Source organism: Leptodactylus fuscus, chromosome 3, assembly GCF_031893055.1.
Source record: "Leptodactylus fuscus isolate aLepFus1 chromosome 3, aLepFus1.hap2, whole genome shotgun sequence".
NCBI lineage: Eukaryota > Metazoa > Chordata > Amphibia > Anura > Leptodactylidae > Leptodactylus > Leptodactylus fuscus.
Window position 1 is genome coordinate 69,761,577 of NC_134267.1, and position 15,827 is coordinate 69,777,403.

Consider the following 15,827-nt stretch of genomic DNA (forward strand, 5'->3'; position numbering starts at 1 on the left):
ACAAGGGAGATTCTAACATCTGCCAGGGTGTCTCTGTGCCCCAACACATTCTCCGGATTGATGCACTATTGTTTGAGCTGTCAGATCTCCAATGGCTTGAATTATGCATCAATTCTGCAGGGAGGTTTTCCACTCCTTATAACAATGTGAAAGAAGACATAGTGTACAAGCACTGAGCACTAACCAGACGTATATATCACACTTCCTCTTCTATTCATGCACAAACACATGGCTAAAATGGTCCGCAGGAGATTTCAGAGTTTTCATTTCACCTGTAAAATAGTGAAAAAGAGGAATTTGCTCCTAGTGCCACCTATTGGAAGGCAGCTGCCTATAGATTAATACCCAGTCTTCAAAGAAATCTAAGGGTATAATCTGGGAATAATAGCCAATCCAATAGAACTACTCCAAAAGACAGAGACACAAACAGCTGTTTCAATCTTTTCACCTCTCATTCATCAATGAGGTCTTATTTGCATATTCCTTACCCAGAATTCTTAGCATGGTCCAATATATCCCCATACCAGTAATCTTTAATAAGAAACATTACCCCTTCTGACTGACATCAAGGCCTCTCACACAGCCAGCCAGTATCCTACTCTGCAATGATGAGAGTCTGCAGATGGGAACCTCTTCCTTTTGGAGGAGTTAATCTGGCTTGGCTATTACTTCCAGATTATGCCCTTAGGCTTCTTTGAAAACCTCACCAACTGGAAAATCAAAAAGTAGCAAAAAAAAACCCCTTAAAGTATTTATATTGTTTATATGTTAAATAGTTATGGGATACATAGATATGAAATATATCTCAAGATACACGGAGTCAGATAGATTTACAGACATACATACATATGAGGTAATCAAATTGATGGGTATAGCTGTGTACACTCGCCGGCCACTTTATTAGGTACACCTGTCCAACTGCTCGTTAACACTTAATTTCTAATCAGCCAATCACATGGCGGCAACTCAGTGCATTTAGGCATGTAGACATGGTCAAGACAATCTCCTGCAGTTCAAACCGAGCATCAGTATGGGGAAGAAAGGTGATTTGAGTGCCTTTGAACGTGGCATGGTTGTTGGTGCCAGAAGGGCTGGTCTGAGTATTTCAGAAACTGCTGATCTACTGGGATTTTCACGCACAACCATCTCTAGGGTTTACAGAGAATGGTCCGAAAAAGAAAAAACATCCAGTGAGCGGCAGTTCTGTGGGCGGAAATGCGTTGTTGATGCCAGAGGTCAGAGGAGAATGGCCAGACTGGTTCGAGCTGATAGAAAGGCAACAGTGACTCAAATAGCCACCCGTTACAACCAAGGTAGCCAGAAGAGCATCTCTGAACGCACAGTACGTCGAACTTTGAGGCAGATGGGCTACAGCAGCAGAAGACCACACCGGGTGCCACTCCTTTCAGCTAAGAACAGGAAACTGAGGCTACAATTTGCACAAGCTCATCGAAATTGGACAATTGAAGATTGGAAAAACGTTGCCTGGTCTGATGAGTCTCGATTTCTGCTGCGACATTCGGATGGTAGGGTCAGAATTTGGCGTCAACAACATGAAAGCATGGATCCATCCTGCCTTGTATCAACGGTTCAGGCTGGTGGTGGTGGTGTCATGGTGTGGGGAATATTTTCTTGGCACTCTTTGGGCCCCTTGGTACCAATTGAGCATCGTTGCAACACCAAAGCCTACCTGAGTATTGTTGCTGACCATGTCCATCCCTTTATGACCACAATGTACCCAACATCTGATGGCTACTTTCAGCAGGATAATGCGCCATGTCATAAAGCTGGAATCATCTCAGACTGGTTTCTTGAACATGACAATGAGTTCACTGTACTCCAATGGCCTCCACAGTCACCAGATCTCAATCCAATAGAGCATCTTTGGGATGTGGTGGAACGGGAGATTCGCATCATGGATGTGCAGCCGACAAATCTGCGGCAACTGTGTGATGCCATCATGTCAATATGGACCAAAATCTCTGAGGAATGCTTCCAGCACCTTGTTGAATCTATGCCACAAAGAATTGAGGCAGTTCTGAAGGCAAAAGGGGGTCCAACCCGTTACTAGCATGGTGTACCTAATAAAGTGGCCGGTGAGTGTATATCAGGCTTACTTTAGGAAAAGGGAAGCAGAGCAGCTAGCTAGAAGGCGTTAAGAGGCAGGGACAAGGGCCGCACAGTCGTACAGTGCAGGAGAAGGACATGAAGAGTTTAGACTTACAAAGGACAGAGGTGATTGGAAGGTAGTCAGACTCCTGAATATGCCTTTTGGGCAGTATAAGATCCATACACCAGAGTGTCAGCTGTGTTCATTCTGTGGCTGTCTGGCACACTCACAAATGACTGATCTGTAGGTGTGCTAGCCTGCCTGAAGCACTTACAGTTTATTGATATGTAAGTGTACCAAGCCGTGAGACCAGAGTGGCACCCTTCCTCTTCTGAATTCAGACTGCACTCAGAGCTCATGTCCCAATCGCTACCCCTAGATATGTCCCTACAGTTATGACCAATTTTTCAATGTTTTGGTTACTCAGGTTACAATATTAAAGCACACCTCCAACTATAAATCAGCTCATTATAAATGGATAGTACAGGCTAGTACATAAGAGACTGTGAGATTTTATTAAACAAAATATGCTTCTAACTTAATTTATTGGACTAGATTCCTCTGCATTTAAGTTTGATTCCGGATAACCAATGTATGTTAAAAGTAACACTATATGTAGTAGTAGTAGGTTTCAGTTGGTTCAGAGGGTAGTACTGCCCATTCTTCTTCTGGCATACAAACAACTCAATACAGATAGATATACAGTTTAGTAAGATAATCATGAAGTCAATATATGAATAAGAGGGACCATGCAGAAGAAAGAAATGAATGAATGATTGAATTCCTCTATTCTTCTATAAATGGCGGTTTCTACACTTTCTAGGAATGTCTTATCCTGCATTGCAGTTCCATTTTCATAAAAATCTGTGTTTTATTCTATTACCAATAGCTGTCAGGGCTTTGTTCCCACCCAAGATAACTGCACCCACCTGCAGACAAAGTGGGAGCTGTCACTTAAGCAACAGTGGGAAGAGGTGGGCAGCAGTAAGGGGCGATTATCACGAGCAGAGAGTAAAGCTCTTTTCAGCTAACTTGCATAAGAATAAACACTGAATTTTATGAAAAATGGAACTGGCAGGATAAGAAAGGCATCTATGGGAAGTGTAGAAGCCTGTGCTGCGCGGAGGCTCCAGGCCCGCTCCGTATCCAGCACTGGGATGACTGCCAGAAGCCTCCGATGGATTTTGTGGAGATTCCCGTTTTCCCCTGGCGCTGGAGCCAGTACTTCCGGAGTCAGGGGGATCAGCGGCGGGCCTGAGGCTATTTGAGCTTCATTCTACTCCTGTCCCATCGCTGGCTATTCAAGTATCTGCGGTATCAGCTCCCTAGGACGGGGCCTCCTGTCTTCAGTTCCCTGTCTCTTATCTCCTGCCTCCTCACCCTGTACCTGATACTGTGGATGTGTATGACCCAGCTTGCTTTACAGACCTCTCCTCCATGATCCTTATTTGGCACCTTCCTGACCAAAGTAGTGGTGAGTGTCTGTTGTCTAGATTGATTGCCAATGGATACAACCACGAATGCATAAACTTTCTGTGGTCTGGGACAGCTATTATTTTCTTATTGTAGCTGGGTTACCGGGCAGGGACATACTTGTATGAGAAGATATCCCAGCCCACAATACAGAAATCATGGTTCCTCTTTTGACCTCAGAAAGGTTCTGCATTCATGGTCGTATCCACTGGCAACCAATTAAGACAACAGACTCTGACCACAAAATATTTAGAGAAAATCTTTAAAATTCTGCAATTTTTTTAATTACTTATATTTGCAAAAATGGTTAACTTTTAATTATCTACAAATTTGAAAATGGTTATATTTGTGGGAATACCCCTTTAAGTTAGATCAAGCAAGTTCTTTCATATAACAGACAGAAAGAACTGCTGAAAACTTTTTATTTTTTATAGATACAAGGTACAGAAAAATAAAATGAAGCCATCCTCACTTGGTATCGATAGGGATATGTAAAGATCAGTGCAGGACATGCAGTAGTATATGGTACGTATAGGTGTATGCACCCCAGTAATCAGAAAACTACTATTAAAAAGCCATACTCATAGGCTGAAGCTTCCAGTGCCAAAGGCCTTCAATCTACCGTGTGTGTGGCACTGTATGTGGAATGTGGTTACACAGAAAATTACAATAGCTCAAGAAAGACCACTGTACTATATATTGAAAATATTGTACAATAAAATCATTTTTGGGTAAGGCTGGGTTCACACCTGCACCCGATCTCCACTTTGCAGGTTTCCGTCTTCTGCCCAAGAAACTGGACAGGAGACGGAAACCGGCAGTCAGTTTTCAAGCCCATTCACTTGAATGAGTTTGCAAAGTGACCGCCCATGAGCATCTTGTGCCTCTCCGTGGCAAAATTGGGGTTTTATAACCGGACACAAAGTCCTGCATGTCAGACTGTGTCCGGTTGAAAAAAAAAAAATGTTTCGCCGTGGAGTGGCAGAAGACGCTCACAGGCGATCACTTTGCAAACCCATTCAAGTGAATGGGCTTGAAAACTGAATGCCGGGTTTCCGTCTCCTGTCCAGTTTCTCGGGCAGAAGACGGAAACCTGCAAAGCGGAGACCGGGCCCAGGTGTGAACCCGTCCTTAGCTGCATCCACATAGCTGATAATGGATTGAGTTTAAGAGTATATAGTAGGGCTGGCAGTTTATGACCCAAAAATATCACAATTAATTGACTATTTTACTTCAATTACAATTATTTTAGGACACTACCTTAATACCCATTATTATTCACATATCAGCATTCCTGACTGAATAGAGTACAGTTAGTGACATGTTCTTTACCCAATGGCAGAGTGGCACAGGGTGGCACGGATGGAAGATTATTGAATGTGAGTGATTTCACATTCACTGGGCTGACTCTTGATCTTGGTTATTTTTGGATTAGTTGCCCAGCCCTACTTCTACATGGAGATAAAAAGTCTAGGACCAACTATATATAACTTGAATTCTGGGCACTAGCTTGCAATACAGGTAAATTCCATTTTATAACCCCTATTTTTGTATATCAGTGTGATTCTGTCCATTTTCCTGTAATACGTGACTTTATAAATGTTCCAACATATATAAAATGGATTTATGAAGCGATCTTAGAAAAAAAATCTAGCAATTTGCAATTTAGCAATGCAAAACAAAACATAAAGGCAGACTCATGTAACCGATCATCAGGATATGCAGTAAGCACATAAAATGTAACAATGCAACGACATAAACATTGTACTACATGGCTGTAAAGAAGATTTATCCTTTACCTTTCTAGCAGGGTTTCAGTTTTTGAACACATGCGGGAATAGGGTCGTCTTCTCAATAAAAACACTGCCTTGGAGGCTCCTCTGAATACATGTGGTTGTGGAGCATTACTCCACCACAGGCAGGCAGAAAAAGGAAACCCGCAGTGAAAGGAGCTGAGGTAATAAATCAGTATGTAAAGGAAGGCATTGCTTATGTGTATAGAGCGCTCACTGCTCTCCTGCAATGGGTGTGGGAGTCTGGATTACTTGGCTCAACAATCGATATAAGTTGAGAATTGTGGAAGGTGAAGCTTGTTCTTTCTTTACATTTTTTCCACTACTTGCTGCCTACACCCAGTCAGTTTCCTTGGCCTCCTCCCTGGAGCTGTATTTTCATTTCATCCCCCAAATCACACCGAGAACTGCCTACTCCTTTACTAAGCAAACACAAACCATACATTACACATACATTGAGCTACACTAAATACATGTTACAATCCAAACACATTTCCATTTACATGTGTGAAATAACTCTCTCATGTTAACAATGAATATATTCAGAATTCAGATTGCTTTCATAGCCGATTGTATAAATACCATGTTCTAGGCTGAGTGGCTTGTTGGTGCCCTAACTGGTATTTATCACTTGCAGCCAAGTCCAAACAAGTCGTCCTCATCTACCCTAATGTGCTGATGTGTCTTCCAATCTGATCTTCACAAGTGTATAGGTACACATTTCCCTGACAAAAATGGTGCTTCAAGGAGAAACATGTCTACCAATACTTTCTATCAGTATCAGTTTGACAACGGGAAGGCTTAAGATTGGTTTGAAGATTTGTAACCTTTGGATGCTTTTGAAGTAACAAGAAAGTGGAATAGGTCACTTTTTTACCCTTAGCCGTCTCATCTTTAAAAGGTCTTCTGTAAACTAATTACCATCAAAGTATCATCATCCAGAAACTGCTCTACAAAAGGAAAAACTGTGTCGAGTGTGAACAAGGTCAACTTTTTGAAGTTTGGTGCTGCACTAACACAGCATGTGGAGCTCTTTAAGACATGTCATGTCACAAAATAACATGGGTCATACGGTTATTTATATAAGGGAAAAATCTACAACATAGATGGGGTAGATTTATTAAGACTGGTGTTTCATATATCAGCCTTAATAAAGACCTCGGCAGACAAAGGGCACAGTTGATTTATGAACAGGCCTCATGCACCAGAATGGAGATCTACGCCAGTTGAAAACTGACATAGATTTCCATTATTATAGGAGTTTAATTAAAATAATACTTGTATATTAGTATATGGCATGACTTCCTATTACATAATGAAATAAATTAAAAACATTATCAACCCTTTAAAAAGATAGTAATTATGGCAAACACAACCTCCAGTGCAGTTATGTCTCAGACCGATATGTAAATGATTAGACACCGGATCTTGCCACAAGAAAGAATGCCTAGTACCTAAGGAGCTGGGTTTGGGTAGTTTACATCTTGGCTAGGGATCCTTGACTGCTAGACATGCCTCTACGACACACTTAAAAACATTCTGAGACTTTGAGAGGGGTGTGTCATTGGATGGAAAGAAAGAGGTAGGTCATTTTGGCCTAGCTGTTAGGAGGTGTTGGAAGCAGTGGCTATGTGAGGACAGATCACATGGCGAACAGACTCTGGGTGGCTCACTCAGACCACAAGGAGAGAGGATCACTTGATCTACTGAGAAACGTGAACAGCTCCCACAGTTCCCTTATGCACCATCAAAACACAGGTGGCACCTTCATTACACACCCCTGTCTGTGCCAAACCATTTCCAGGTGCTTAGCAGATGGGAATTTGGTGCCCATTACATGGCCTGCCATTGACAACCAGCCACCGTCACTTTTGTTGTAAGCAACAAACTTAGACTATAGATTACAACTGTATTCTCTTTAGTGACAAATCCAGGTTCTGTTTGGGATCCAGCAATGGTTGGGTTGAGTATGGAGGCCTCATGGTGACCTCTTCAATCCTGTCTTAGCTGTGGAGCTAAACACTTCTACAACTACTGGTGTGATGATCTGGGGAGCCATTATTTTAGAATACTCCCATATTTACACGCCATGCCCTCTACTTAATTTTGGTTTTAGTTATTTATATATCAGCCACCCCGACTGAATAGCATACAATGACTGGCATATTCTTTAGCCAATGGCAATGTCAGGCAGCATGGCTGGATGGAAAATAATTGAAATAATTGATGTGAGCAATTTGACATTAATTAATGAGGCTGACTTTTGATTTGATTATTTTTGGATTAAAGACCAATACTCGTGCTCAAATCTAGAATCGGTCTGAATTAGTAGCACAAAAGTAATTGCTAACTGGTGTTCATTACTTCCTAGGACTTGCAAGAATTACACATACTGTAGATAGTCTGGGAGAAAGAGCTGACATCTTCTCTATAGTAGCTAAACCCAGAATAATCAATAGTGCTTCATCTCAGTCCACCAGACTTCATAGTTTTTGGTGCCTTCTGATCTTAAGGTCAGTTGAAATAGCAGCAGCATATACTTAATGTCACGTTCACTATAATAATGAGCAGTACATTCTTTCAAAGTTTCCTATTTTTTTCTATTAAAAAATATATAAATCTTAAACTTAATGAGACTCAATGGTAATACTGAGTATAAAGATTTGGAAGATGATCAAGTATTATAGGAAGGTAGGTAGGAAGGAAGAAAGACAAGAAGGAAGAGAGTGCACAAAGTGACAGAGTGCCATGTAAAATTCCTAGGTCCCTGTCTCTTTTTCTATATCAGTCCAGCACAAATATAGAAATTTTAAAAACATATTAAAGTGACTCATTTTCCTGATGAGTCAAGCCACAACATTTTCTTTGAGGAGCAAATGTGCCACTTTGTGACGCAGCTTTGTCGCTAAATGAGGTGTAATGAAGCCACGATGTTCAAAGACTAAATAGGATGCCTAGCAACACACTCAATGGCACAATTGCTGTCACTACAGAACTCTGCCAAAGTGAATTTCACTTGTCAAGGATAGTGGAATAAAGTACAACCCTGGCAGTTCTACACAATTATCCTTCCTCTCTTTACAGCGTAACAATATAAATTCTGCTCTACAAGTAACACCATATGACCTGAAGGATCTGGCCAGATGTACAAGCCACAGACATCACAAGATGGTTTTAAAAAAATGACATGACTTCATTTGACTTGAAAGCACGCCAGGCTGTCGGAAACCTACACTGTCACCCTGAATACAAGACCAGATCATTAGCGCGCCTTCATCAGGATAATCAGGTGCCTTATTGAAAGAGCTAACAACTTCAGCTGTTCCCAATGCAAGAAGGTTCGAATGGCAAATAAATTAAGATTTCCTAAAACAATAACGTGTCACATCCTACAAGAAGCAGTAATACATGATATAAGAAAAGAAGGTAGTCATTTCATTTCCATCTGCCGCGACATTTGTGTCATAATTGCTTAATTAGCCAATTAGAAATTCATAAGGGTTAAAGAGAACCCTGAACACAGCTGCTTTGGCAAAAATCAGTATGTAAATCTGACAGTAAAGAGATTGAAGATGTTTGGGAATCAGGTTTACACAATGTAAATGCAACTAGAAATCTATCAAAAGTGTATACATCTGCCAACATTTTTGGGGTCACAGGTCAATATAAAACAGATACATTTAAACTTCAGGAATAGAATGGGGATTCAGACGTATTTGTATTTAAAACGTACGTAAAATGTATTTATCGTATAAACAATACTGCGTTTGAATATGTAAGATGATCTAATATTCACATGCAAGTCCTGCACTAATAGTTGAAGCATTTATTTTTTTGGAGGTAGTGGTAATAGTAGGTGATATGTGCAACAAGTATAGCTAAGATGTAAAGGCAGCCGCTGCCTCCTTAAAGGTAATAGCAACAATTACCAGTAGATTGTTAGAGACATAGGCCCAAATTTATTAAGGCAAAGGCGTCTTGAAAGAATGTGTCTATTAAGACTGATGTAAGGATCGTCAGTCTTAGGGTAAGGGAGCGTTCACACTACCGTCTGTGTCCGACAGGTAGTGTCCGTTCAAAATCTGGCACGGACATTAGGAGCGGACACTAGCTGTGTCCATGACACCTGTCATTTATGTAAATGGCGATCGGGTGCGTTCTTTTGCACTCCGTGCCCTTCCTTCAATGTCCGCATGTAAAGATGTCTGATGTCCTACATGTCGGGTTTTTCTGTCCGCTTGAAAAGTCGGACATCTTTACATGCGGACAGTGAAGGAAGGGCAAGGAGTGCAAAAGAATGCACCCGATCGCCATTTAAATAAATGACAGGTGTCACGGACACAGCTTTTGAACGGACACTAGGAGCAGACACTACCTGTCGGACACAGACGGTAGTGTGAACTCCCCCTTAGTTCACATGGAGTTTTTTGGATTGGAACCTGATACAAAAACCGGATAGCCGCGACTGAAAGCCAGTGCACTGCACCGGCATCCAGCCACGCACTTTGCTCCGGATTAGGCCCAATGAATAGGCCTAGTCAGGAGGAGGGAGTGTCTTCAGGCTGAATCATGAGACGACTCGGCCTGAAGAATGAGCACCTCGCTTCTTTTTCCGGAAGCCGGAAGAAACGGCTACTGGAAAAAAGACCTGAGCAGCTCCCATTGATTTCAATGGGAGCCGTCTTTTTGGTCAGGGTTTTGAAGCGGATAAAGTCTCAAAACCCTACCAAAAAACTCTGTGTGAACTTATCCTTAATAAATTCCCCCAATGTTGGAGAGTTCTATGATGAGATACTGGGGAGAAAGGGGCCCATTAACTGTTCTTGAACAGGGTTTCCTCTGCCGTCTTAGGGTGCATTCACACTGAGTAAACGCTAGCTTATTCTGAACGTAAAACACGTTCAGAATAAGCGGCGTCTAAAGCAGCTCCATTCATTTCTATGGGAGCGGGGATACGAGCGCTCCCCATAGAAATGAATGGGCTGCTTCTTTCACTCCGTGCAGTCCCATTGAAGTGAATGGGGAGTGCCGGCGTGTACGCTCCGGCATGAGCAGAGCTTGCCGTATACGCCGGCACTCCCCATTCACTTCAATGGGACTGCACGGAGTGAAAGAAGCAGCCCATTCATTTCTATGGGGAGCGCTCGTATCCCCGCTCCCATAGAAATGAATGGAGCTGCTTTAGACGCCGCTTATTCTGAACGTGTTTTACGTTCAGAATAAGCTAGCGTTTACTCAGTGTGAATGCACCCTTAGTCTGTTCTTGTCTCTCTTTCTATATCACCACAGAAAAATATCCTGTTCCTAAGTAGGGATGGAAGTACATCATATATTATTATGGTATGTTTACATGAATATCGAATGTATTTTTGCCATGGAACCCATAGCAGCAATCTGAGGCTGTTTGTATGTTGTTTCTGCCACAGGTGGGCACACGCATTAGCCCTGTTCAGTGGAACTAATCCGTATGTGCCCACCCAACACGGTGCCAAAACCGTAGCAAGGTAGGGTAAGATGCTGTGTGTGAACATACCTTTATGTATTTACCTATACAGGATGAATCCCAGGGATATTTTACTGCATATGAAATTGTATAGGTAGAAGAAAAATTACCCCCAACAACAGACATACTTGTCAATGTTATCTAATTATGTCAGCCCTTCAGAGAGAACATTGTAAATCAATCCTATTGTGTTGTGCATTTAAGGTACAAGGCAATTTTATAACTACCGGTACAAAGTGACATTTTTGTTTCTTCCTATGAGCAAGAAGATTTACAGGAAGCACCAATAACCATTTCATTCATGGAACAATAGGAGTACCACCCCCAATAAAGTGGCAGCATGACTCTAAAGGAAAGAATTTCAGGGCCACCACTTTTGTCTAGCATTCAGCTTCATTACCCCGGAAGGGCTAGCCTCTTATTACTGACATGTCTGTAACTTGAGGTCACACATTGTGCATTATATCTGCACATATCAGCTGCATTGGGATTGCTCTCTCTTATTTTTCTGCTGCAGAGGTCCCAGGGATTGACAAGAGAATAGATGTAAAACGCCTAATCCCACATATAGCATGTATACCTATAAAAAGATCATTCTTTCTGCATCACTTCACCAGTTTCTGCTCCTATTAAAAGCCCCTATAAGGAGCAGTTATTGTGATAATTTGGTATCCGACAGACTCCCTTTAATACATTGATTTATATAGTAAATATTTGGTTAGACAATGCTTACTTCTCGGTGCTAACATTTCATTCTATCTTGTCACAAAGCAGCTACTGCTGGTAATGCCATCAACAGCTCACAGCTTCACACAGCGCATGTTGAAAACACATTTAGCCCACATGGGATATACGCAAGTTCCAGGGAAGCGACTGCCTGACTTTACGGCCCAGGATACATTGTATAGTGTTACATTTCTTGCAGGCTTACAATCTAAGCTATTGTTTCATCCCATGCCTTTATTATCAAGAGATGTATTCTGAAGATTTATCACACATCATTTTTTTTTAAAGCTGCACATAATAATATGATAATATTAGGTAAAATAAAGATTAAAAAAAAATGAAATACAATGATCTGCTTTAGTGGCCGCCTCTGGATCTCAGACTTGATACTCTTGCTGGAAGAGAACATAAACCAACTTCCAATTCCATCATATCTGAAGATGTTGGAAATTACACAGAATGTATAAATATTGCTATTTCATATGATCATGAATACAGTTTAAGTTACATATGGATTATACATCTCCACTAGATAGGAACAGACAAATCAGTGCTGTATGTATAGCAACACAGAACTGAATGGAAGAATGAACAGGTAGGTCTCTAGGTTACTAAAGAAACTCCTTGGTTCCCAGTAAAAATAATAATAATTCTAATAATAATAATAATAATAATAATAATAATAATAATGATGGTATATGAATCATTAAATACAGTTAAAACACCAGATGCCCCATGTTCAATCTTTCTGAATCAGATACTCCAATTTGCAGTCCCCTGGCCACTATCCTATGCACATTAATTTAACATGCCTTGTAGGCCAGTTTCCTAGCATGCAAAGTGTGAAAAAGTCACAATTTCTTGCGCAAGTTGTCGTAAATGCTGTTTGATATCTACTTATTCTCATAGCTGGTGTAGATTTCAGTGCAGGCATACAGGCCCACTAGAAGGATTTATGACGAGGTGCAGGTATTATCAAGACCGACAGACTAAACACTGGTCTTGATAAATCCCCCACATTGTGCTTTGGTAAACTGAAATATTTTCCCTGGCTGCTATATAATATATATAGCTGTGCTGGTTTGAGTACACTGTAGCCACCGCAAACTGTTGATTGGTCATCAGATGATAACTGTATTACATGATATATGATTATATGCGTTCTAGGGAAAAGGGGGTGATTTTTAACTTTTAGTTAATTTTATTTATCTTTAACCTCTTAATTTTTTTTTTTTTTCACTTTTAAATTTTGACCACCTCAGGGAAATCTGATCACTAATACAATACAGTGCAATGCTAATGCATTGCAATGTATTCTAAAATACATAGCATTCTTTTGCAGGCTGTAACATAACCCTATTGAAGACAGGCTTGGAAGACTCCGATAAAATGGTGCCATGGTCAGGTTTGACCAAGGCGTCAGTAGGGTTAATGCCCACAATGAATGAGCAGCTTCTATGGTTAAAGTCCTAACAGCGCAGTAATAATACAGCGTATATCAGTGAGGGGTTAAGGGGGTGACCACATCAGAGCTAACTGATACATCCGGAGTTCTATACCATTAAAATGACAGTAGTAGCATGATATCTTTACTAGTCTTTCACACTGGTCCACAGCGTGATTGAAATAAAACCTCAAGCAGAACTAGCATCTACATTTCATTTAAGAGCACAAAAAATCTTGAAGAATACTTCAAAACTATAAATTGCTAAATATATTTTCTGACTGTTTAAACTTTGTGAACAATTCCTATCACACGAATACAGAGCATCGTAGGGACAGTACTACAAAGGACGGGGTAAAGTTGGAATATATTATCTTCCTTTGGAAACATTAAAAGTACTGTTAGTGTAGACCAAATCAGACAATAGCAACCTAAAGGCTCAATGAATCTTTTTCAAGTTTGGGAAATGTCTTCATCTGACCTGCTAAACTTCTTAAAAAGGAAACATTTACACCTTGCAACATATAAAACATGGCTTGATTTAGCACCTTCTTGAAAAACTTTTGCATACATATATTGCAATGAGAAGATATTTTTGATCGTAACGTGACATCATCACAGCATAATAAACTGTACAGAATAAATGCAAAGCAACAAATCACTTCTAGGAGTTCCTATAGTAATAATAATAGTAGTAGTAGTAGTAGTAGTAGTAGTAGTAGTAGTAGTAGTAGTAGTAGTAGTAGTAGTAGTAGTAGTCATGTGTACTTACAAGCTGTGGCCTCCTCTTCTAAAAGGCACAGCATATCGCACTGAAGCATGGAGTCTCTGCAACCTCTTCCCATCTAGGTCTGGAAAAACAAGGAGATGCCTTTCATAATAGAGAAGGAATGAAACACATTAGCAGCAGATGCCAGAATTCAAAGGAGGTCACTAAGGGTCTCCAGGGTTTTCAAGCTTCAATTGGCAAATTTGAAGACCACAGAATTTGATGGAGCCAAAAAGAAAACAATGTTTAACCCTTTCATTTAACCCCTTTATGTTAGAATATCAAATAATAATAGTAAAACATTTTTATCATAGTGATAGAACTATCCTACAGACACAGACAGACTGACAAACACTTTTCCAGATAATAAACTTAAGTCTTGTTACAACGGTTACATATTTTACACGTATAAAACCGAACTCACAAGGCTGGACACTCACTACAAACAAGATGCTGAAATCTAGCAGCGTGAGCCGGCTCACCTGTAGCAATGGCTGACAGGATAACAACAGTACAGGTCACCTGGCATTCCAGTCACAGCATGTGGATGAGATTTGTATAATGGGGTTATGTCGCAAAAACTATAATTTCACCGCAATATACAGCAGCAGCAGCAATGGGTATAAAATTTAAAGGGGTCAGATTGCTGGAGGTCCAACCATTGGGACCCACAGTGATCAAAAGAATGGGCGACTGAAAGTTTCCCGGTATGCTTAATATGAATGAAGCATTGGTGCGTTTATGTAACCAGTGCTCCAGTTACTTCTATGGGGCTGCCAAAGATCGCTGTCCCAGCAGACATACACTGTCTACAAATAAGTATTTGGTAGAATAGAAAAACAACAGTTATTCATATTCAATAGTTGGTAGAGCCTCCACGATCGGCAATTACGGCCTTAACCCTCTGGGGCATGCTTTCCACAAGTCCTTGTATAATGGCTAGTGGTATTTTATTCCATTGAGCCAGAAGACAGGTGAGTTCTTTCACGGATTTTGGACGGCTGCTGCACCCCTTAGTTTGGCAATCCAACTCGCCCCAGAGGTGCTCGATAGGGTTGAAGTCTGGGCTCTGGGCAGGCCAGTCCAGTCAGATAACCTGACTATCACTATACCAAGCCATGGTAGACCTCGCTAAATGACAGCTGGCGTTGTCATCCATTGGTCTGACCCATAGAACCGCCATAATGTTGGAAGCACACTGCTTCCTAAAATAGTGCAATAGGCGTCAGCGTTGAGTTTACCATGCACTGGGGCCAAGGGGTGATATACATAATGACCACAGATATCTTCATTTGCATGGGTGTCCAAATACTTATTAGTAGACAGTGTATAAAAGTGAATGGAGCACCAGTGCACTAGAGATTCATTATCCGAATTGGTCAGATCTTTGGTAGCACAACCCTTTTAAACTTAATTTCATCCAGAAGGCCTCTACTGTATATTGCAGCGGGTTAGCGGTTTTTGTTTTGTTTTAGTGTGGACTGGAATGGATCATGCTTTTTATTTTTGTACTGTACAGAATTCCATCCATTTGTATCCATTGTCGGCATCTGTTTGGCATTCGCTAAATACATATGTATTAAAAATGTGAAGTAAACAAGCAGTGTCGGACTGAGATACTACCCTTCAGGAACTGTTAGGAAATAGACCCATCAAATTTGGGTGGCTTTGATTTACCATTATTATATTAGAGCCTGGGCTCACCGAAGCATCCTCTGATAACACTGTGAACAACGCTTTATCATAAATTAGTTTAGTGGCCATAATCGGTATTACACGCTACATTGTAAGCTTCTCTAGGAAGTTCAATTTTATGAATCAAGTGTCAAGAAGCCTGAACTTCAGCTGCTGTTCTAACTTCTCATTTTATTGTATATCACCAACCATTCTTATTTCTTGAAAAACAAGGGTTCAATTATTTGCTTTGGTCCAATAAAGTAGTATTCAGTAGGACCATTCATCTCCTCAGTAAAGCAATTTATTAAACGCACTTTTCTTTATGCAGTAAG

General features: G+C 40.7%; 1 protein-coding gene across 1 annotated transcript in view; it reads right to left on the bottom strand.

Annotated features, from left to right (window-relative positions):
• The window catches only part of TIAM2 (TIAM Rac1 associated GEF 2), a 190,383-nt gene that overhangs the window by 129,581 nt on the left and 44,975 nt on the right, over positions 1-15,827 (bottom strand). The window contains exon 2 of the mRNA XM_075267751.1: positions 13,822-13,900. The gene's annotated coding sequence lies outside the window, so the exon portion shown is untranslated. The remainder of the gene's footprint in view (positions 1-13,821; positions 13,901-15,827) is intronic.